Source organism: Phaethon lepturus, unplaced genomic scaffold, assembly GCF_000687285.1.
Source record: "Phaethon lepturus isolate BGI_N335 unplaced genomic scaffold, ASM68728v1 scaffold45240, whole genome shotgun sequence".
NCBI lineage: Eukaryota > Metazoa > Chordata > Aves > Phaethontiformes > Phaethontidae > Phaethon > Phaethon lepturus.
In genome coordinates, this window is record NW_010510620.1 from 31,868 (window position 1) to 40,059 (window position 8,192).

The following is an 8,192-nucleotide window of genomic DNA, read 5'->3' on the forward strand; positions in this document are numbered from 1 at the left end:
TGGCATCTTATAGTCAGGATCAGACCTTCTTCTCCTCTTATTCCCACCCTGTAGCCCAAATGCAGAGGTTGTGTAACTACCTAGCAAGTCATCAATGTAAAATATTGCTGGCAGGAGTGACAGGGAAGATTTAGGCAATACCACGGTGATGTTCAGTTAGGCAAATTAATAAGTAGATGAAGTGCTAATGAGAAATCAGACAGAGCCCAGAGGACCTGATTTATATTGGTAACTCACAGTGGTAATTTCCCCCCTTGCCTCTGTCACACCCTGCAGTAACACAGCCCTTGCTGCCCTGTCCTTGCTGCCTCCCTACCACCACAGCCACCTCACAGCAGTTTGGCTGAGATGGGTCCCCTTACATCCTTCACTCGCTTTGGAGTTTGCTGTTTTTCTTTTAATGGGCAACATTTGCCCATGAAGTGGCCTGGCCCGATGAAATGCCACCCCCTTGCTGATCATTTTTGGCATTGCTAATACTCACGTTGGGCTGTTGAAGGATTTGCCACTGGGCTTCTCTATTATCTTGGAAGAATAGTGTGTGCATTTATCAATGGGAATCAAAGGTGCTTTTAAATAGCAGGGACTATTTTTCCTTCCGGTGCTGATCTGTCACCCTCTCTAGGCAAAATGTGGCCTCCTAGAAAGGCGCATAGGAAAGGAAGGATTTTAATTCTTATGTTTTTCACTAATAATTCACTACTGGCCACTGGCCAGAACAGGATACTAGCCTGGTTAGACCCGTGTCCTGTTCCAGTATGCTAGGTCCTGCCTAAGGAAACATGGATTTACAAGGAATTCTTTGAATGTCTGAGCACTGAAAAAACCACCTCACTTGCTCTCACAGCCCACAGATTAGCATGCATCTACCTTTTTTTTTTTAATAATCAGAAACCAACATTAATTAAAAACTGATGGCACAACACAGCTCTACTTTATCCTCTTACTTCATATGGTGACAACCTTCCCATTTTATAATAGCCAGAAAAATAATAACAATAAAGAAGTTTAATTCTGCTCAATACTCCTGCACTTCTGTTTTGTATCATTTTGTAGGAGCTTTACTATGAATTTACAGCTATGCTCTGCCCTCAGTTACTCCATACTGGTGAAAAGAAAGCTGTTTGTTTCCGTGTATCTATGACAATACTTTTTTTAGTTGTTCGTAAGAGATTGACGCTCTTTTGATTACAGTGGTGGTATTTCCATATTGTAAACAATACTCTGTACTGTTACTAAAGTACTGTACATTTCTAGTTGCACAATTGTGTTATTGAGTGTAGATTCTCACTATCTCATGTATGGTGCTATTTTTGTTGGTGGAAAAGAATCTTAGCAGTTGATTATTGCTTGATATTTTATTATAATACAGGGATATATTCTCCATGGCAATAATATCATTTAAGTTTTTCATTACAGAGTGAAATGTATATATTTTTCCATTAGCTAATTTGCATATGTACTGTATCCATGGTAATTTTCTTTTTGGTGCTGGTTATAAATAGAAAAGATAAAAACAGTCAAACTGAATGGAACCAGTTGTAAATGAAAACCAAAAACAAAAGGCAAGAGGATCATTCCATTTTGAAAAAAATGAGTATGTTGAATAATAAATTTATTTTTTCCATAACAACTTTAATAAGGTTTCTGAACTTGAAAAAAAAAAAAGCAAACTAAATAGCTAGCGTGAAAATTAAGAGAAAGGAGTGAAGCTCTATGTAGTACATTGTGCGTCTGTCTCATACTGGACTGAGACTGGGATTCAGTTAAGTCTAGGCCAACTGTTTGATAGCTGTGGTAGGTGTAAAAGGTCATTTGTCATTAAAATTCTGGCATCTCAGAGTTCCCAGTGTGCTAACAAATCAAGAAACGATGGGTCTTGTCCCGGTCAGGTTGCAAAATAAAGCACAGGGAATGTTAATACCTGATTAATGCCTTGCAAGGTCTGTGGTCAGTGACACAACAGTAGAAAATGCCTGTCTGGAAAATGGGAGCCAGGCTCCGTTTGGGGTATTGCTGTGTATGCCTGAGCAGGCTGCGGAGAAGCTAAAGCTTATGCATGAGGGGAAGGACATTTTGCAAGTGCTTTTAAGAAAGGTTGCTCTCAATGTATGTTGGAGCTGAGATGAAGTGGCAGCTTGCTGTATGTTTAATGGTAGCTGCTCCACAGGCGCAACCTGGTAATGAAGGCTGCTGAGCATGTGGAAATTTATACTGGAGCAAAATTATCCCATCCATTGGAAAGGTATCTACATAACCTAGCCGCACACTTCCCTGGTGTGAAATAAACAGAGTTACTTCAGAGCCAAGTGTTTTGGATGTCTTTGTTGTAGGCACAAGCCAGAATCTTTGTACTATTTAATTCCCCTCTCAGCATGGTGAAGATGTTTTTTCAGCCAGCTGCACACGGATATGCCTGTAGGATCCTCTCCCATCCTGTCTGACAAAGATGCCATCATCCATATCCCATTCCAGCTCAGTTCTTGTAAAAAGGACACTTCCTGGAGATGGGAGCAGCACCTTTCTAAAGCAGCCTTAAAAACAAACCATAGTACGCTTGGTGTGAGAGTCCTCCTTCCGAAATGATTTCCAGAAATTGAGTTTATACTCGTATTAAAAATAGAGCTCATTTACTGATCTCACGCTGGCTTCTTGGTAATGGCACAACATTGATAGGCTTCCTAGTTTTCAGAGGTAGCCTTAGGAGATACCAGCCTAGCTGCCATCATACATATGATTGTTAACAGCAGCAAAGTTGTAGAAACTCCATCCAAGTGTTGCTGTATATTAACACATCATCGTGTTTGTGTATTGCCTGGAGTCAACATATGATTGCAATTGTTGACCTGTTTAAGCAATAAAACATAGCTATGAGCCTTTGGAAGCCAACAGGCTTTACATTAAGCTGGGATATGGCAATGGGTGGGAGGGGTGTAAGGAATGCTGTCATACATTTGGCTTGAAATTTTCCTGGTATGTGCCAATATATCTTCTATAAATCCAGTAGGCTTATATACAATTTGCCTATTTTGCCTGTAGCAGTTTGCTGTTTTTCTCCTATTCCTAATCCCCATCTTCTAACCAAGAAACCAGATGATTTGAAGCCATTGTCCTTCCCTGTTGTCTTTTTATTTAACACACCTCAGCCAAGTTCATTCTTGCAGGTGGGGTCAGGTGGTTCTGGTGCTCTGGTGTAAAAGTACCAGGAGGAAAGTATAATCTCTCCTCAACTGCTTGGAGTTCAGTTCTGCCTCTGCCAACTCCACCTGCTTCCGTCACTCTTGCAAGTCCTGGTGTACACGGCAGCCTTAGCTGTCTCTTGGTCCCTTGCAGCAAGCTAGTGGGACCCTGCTTTCTCTGGAAGGGAATTTCTTTCCAAAAAGCTCAATATGGATCACCTTACCCTGGCATCAACCCCATGCATCACTCAGAGTACTACCGTTGGAGGACCTTGCTCTGTTGGTAGAATGAAAACCGCATCTTCCTTTGTGCTTTCTCCAACACCACGTGGTCCATTGGGAAAGGTATGTCTTCTTCTTATTAAAGAGTGTCGGCACAAACACCAATATGCTGTGGAGTTCCAGGCAGAGAAGAACCATGCCACAGGCACTCACGTTCAATGCACTCACACTTCTGACAGCGTGAGAAAAGAAGCCCTGGTAACCTACTTGCTGGCAAGTTACTTGTGTCACTTGTCTTGCTGCTATATGAATATAGTAAACCCAGAGACAGGCAGGCTGTGAGAATTGCTCCTGAACAGCATTTCTTCTTCGAGTACTTGGACCTGGGTTGAACATGCTTGATAATACTTCTCCATACAACTTGCACTTCAGCATCCTTCTGTTTATCTTGGTTTGGAGGCAGGTCAGTAGGAAGATGGGAGTTCCTCAAATGTTACTAGTGCACAAAGAACAGTTATCTTTTCTGTGTGCATTTTTTGGGGTCTTTTTATCATGTCTATGGCTTCCCTTCACACTCTTTAGAAATGGAGAGAGACTTTCCTACAGCATAACTACCTTGGACAAGCAGGACTGTAGCATCTTCACTTTGGTTGGGAAGAATGGTCTGTTTATAAAGGGAGAGTTTAAACAAGAGAGTATATAAGCAGAGAGGGACCACAAAATCCCCTTAGCAGTAACTGCCCAGAAGGTAATCGGAGAGTCTCCAAAGCTGACCTCCATGTGTCTTGCATCACCTTGTCTCCTTTCATGCCACTTTCATGTGACAGACCCCATGAAGAATGCCTGGAGGCTGCACTGTACCACATTTATTATTTTGTCAGAGCTGCCGTGTCTGCCAAATGGTGGCCAGACACTCAGACAGACTTTCCCAATTAGCAGAGTCCTGCAGCTGATGTCTGGGGCTTGCATATGTGTTCCCTGTGCATTAACCACAGCTGAGATGCTGGCCAGGTCCACATGGCCTGGGGTAGGTATCTGCCTCGGCTGCTGGGCTGGAGAGAAGCAGCTGGACTTTCTTGAAAATTGTGGTTTCCCTCAGATCCTCTTATTTGGCTGTGAAAGGCTCCTGTTTGGGTGTTTCATCCTTTCATCCCTCTGTGTTCTGGGTGGAGCTGGAGCCTCCAGTGTGACTTGTCTGGGTCATGCCACCAACCTTGGCATCCTCCTCGACCTCGGGAAAGAGCAAGTCTGCACACTCGCCATGGTGGGGTCCACAGGACATCTGCGTGTGGGGCCGGCTCCTGGCACGACTCAATCTCCAGGTGAACCCTTGCATCCTCCGCATCCCCAGCCTCTCCCAAGCCTCAGGGACTTATAGCCATCTCAAGTGTAACTCCAGAGAGGCTTGCCTTGTCCATCTTCCTCTATTTCCCACAGACACGCTTCATGGCCTTGACTTCCCTGCATGACCGTTGTTCCTTTCCCCTCTTGCTCTACTTGCAGCTGCTTTGTCCCCCACAAACTTGCTTTGAACCTGCCAGAAACTTCATCACCTTTGCAGTCTATTCAAAATACCTTCCCTCATGTGCTCAAGTGCATTTAATCTCCTGCCTCAGCCCTCTGAAGAAAAATACTTTTCTCATCGTATTCCTGTGGTAGCCTTATGTCTCCCCTCACTGTTGCTTTCTGTCTGGTTTTTGTTCTGAGGTCTTTTATAATGATTCGATGTTCTTTGTGCAGCGGCACTTAGAAGCTACGACCAGACATGGATGCTGGAAGGCCATGCACAAAGAAATGGTCCTTCTCTCAAGAGCTTACGGACCACAGGTGATCCTGGGGAAAAGGCATATTCCCAAAGCAGCTAGCTGGCGTTATTGGCAGCAGCAATCTGAAAAAGCCTGGAGATGAGCATAGGCTGCTTCTGAATCGAGTGAGTGAGCCTGTACTGCAGTTACCACACTGGCAGGAGAGAGAAAGGGATATTCTTCACTAGTTTTATATCCTCAGACACATTTTTTGTTATTGGAAGTAGTGAAGGGTAAAATTCACAACACTTCAGAGATGCCCCTTACAGAAACAGGGCTGCAAGATCCATCCCCAAGCCCGGATATGTGGGCCGGCAGAGAGGGAAATGCTCATTTGTTCAGCACGAGGAGAGCGTTGGTAGCACACCAGTCTGTACGGCCGGCTCCGCTACCCCAAAAAGGATCAGCTGTTGAAAGATCACTGACAGTTTCTGTAAGGTCACTGCATACTACAACATCATTGTGCAGCCATCCTGGAGACAGGCCATGAAACTATTCAGACTGTCGACGAATCAATGAAAAAGGGTATCCTCTAACAGGATCTTTAGGTTGCACAAAGATCAGTGCAACCACGACCTGGCCAGCAAAGCTAGATGAGCCATTCTTGGGGTTTTTTTTTCATTTTCTTGGAAAAGACATTATTTGAACATTTTGCAGCTTCCATTTATTTCCCTAGCTCTGTATTTTTCCCCTTGGTTTTGCCTCTAATGGCAAAAAGACCCAACCAGACTGCAGCTTGCTTTGGCACCAAACTTTCCTCCTGAGATGATCGCACAAGAAGTCTTTTATCACTTTGGTGGCTCTGAGCCAGAGCTGCTTGTGGTGGAAGTTGCCGGGACTGTAACCTTGGGCTGTCGTGGGACAAGAGTCAAGCTTGGGCTGTCAGCAAGGCAAGTTGCAGCGCTCGGAGCCCCTGCCAGGACACGTCAGTACTTCTGAGCGTGCTTCCCCCGGTGTTGCTCTTATTAAGGAAAAGGTATGAAATCCACATCTAGATTGAATTAGTCCTTTTAAAAAATTAAGTGTTGCCTAAAATATAAATCCTGTCAAGAATCATGGTCTAATTCCTTAGAAAATCACTATAAATCAAACCTACCCTGCTCCCCACTGCCTAGTAACATCAGGTCACTTCTCGGTTTTCTCACAGAGCTGATTCACCTCCTCTGCCACTTGTGCTGTCTTGCCTTCAGCACCATCAGACCTGCTTTATGCCCAGATTTGTGTCAAGGAAGGAGGGCCCTGCTGCACTAACAGACTGCTGCTCTCTTCAGACATTGGCAAGACCCCAGAGCTGCCAACTGCTCTCGCTCACAGCTTCTTCCCCCCATCGTTTCACAACACTGGCCAACAATACCTTGAGGAGGGGGCTGTGGCACTGAGCCCGAGAAATGCTGTCAGTCGCATTTCCCAGAGGGTAAGGAAGATTCCAGCCATTTTTTTTCCCAACCATGTTTTGCTAAAGAAACAATTTTAAAGGGGAAAAAGAAAAACCACATTATTGTGTAAGCAAGATGGAAAACAGCTTTCTGCGGGTTCCCAGGTATTTATGTGCCATTCTCTCTGCAACGTTATTAGCAACAACATTGCCTGTGGCTGGCTGACTATTAAGTGTGGATGGTTTTGCAACAGCTGTGTGCACAGTACCTTCCTTCGCAAGCAATGCCTTTTCCCGGCTGTCCCCATGGCTTGGTTTATTTGCATGCAAGGCAACTGTGAGGTTATCGAGGCTTTCCATCAGCTGTACAAACTCACAGCAGAATCAGCTCTGTGCATGTGTCCCTTTCTGAGAATTACAGTTTTTGGGTGGTCAGCTCTTGGGAAGCTCCTGTGAGCGATCTGGTCTTTCTCACGTATCTCTCTAGAGGAATTGCTGCCTATGCTTATACTACAAGCTATGGAGTATCTATAGACATATGTATATGAAAGAAAAAACATATTTGCTGGTTTGTTTTCCAGCCTCCCCGTAGAATAGTTCCAAAAGCAGAACTTTGGAACACTATGGAAAAAAATTGTCAAAAACATCCTCATATTTGTCAAAATTTTCTTAGACCTTTCTCAGGGTATCGCTTAGACTTGGCAGGCTCCTCCTCCTTCCTCCCCTGCCTTACCCCAAATACTTCCATTTTTGGCTAAAAAATCTCAAGTTTGGGATTTTTTTGACCAACAATGTCAGCCAAAACCCAGGCTCTTTTCTCTAATTTTCCCACTTAATTTTTAAACTATCTTCTGGCAAAACAGAAATATTGTTTTGATGGAAAATTTTCAACCAACTCTGCTCATTAGTTTCTGCCAACAGTCATAGAGGCAAAACAGTGCATCTTCCAAGAGAGGAGACTGTCCGAAAGGCCGAACATGAGGCAGGCGATGACTAACACTTCTCTCCCCAGCTCTGTGCCCCAGCCAGCATTGTGCTCTTTTGCAGGCCTCAGCCCTTAATAAGAGCCATCTTTCTAGAGATGTTTCCAGCCTAAATCTCTCTTGGCAAGTCAGCTCAGTAATTCAGGTACTTTGCCAGGTTGAAGGAAGATGTGAGTGGCACAGAAGGATCTCCTCTGACCGAAGGACCACAGGACACAGAGGAGCCACGTTGTGCATCTCTTATCAGCGTTGACTAATGTTTGGACACCTCCAGGCAAGTACCGGTTGGCAGGGAAGGGTGGGGAGATTGGGCTAGTCCGGCTCACTTTCAAAGCAAGCTTCAGTGTGCTGTTTAGATACACCAGCAGCTGAGCCATGCACAGCCATGAGCATTCTCCATCTAACGCCGAGGACCTCCAGGGACAAGATCCTAAAGCAGATGATGGGCTGAAATAACACCACTCACATCACTGCTGTCTATCTATTACCCGTCTCTCCCTGGGGAAGGGTATTTTCACACTGAATCTGGAGTGTGAATTCAAGGGGAGCCCTGCTCCTCTCATTTCCTGGGTTCCTGTGATGAACTGGGAGACAAAGAAGGAAGATGTTCTTGCAGAGCAGGGCAGAA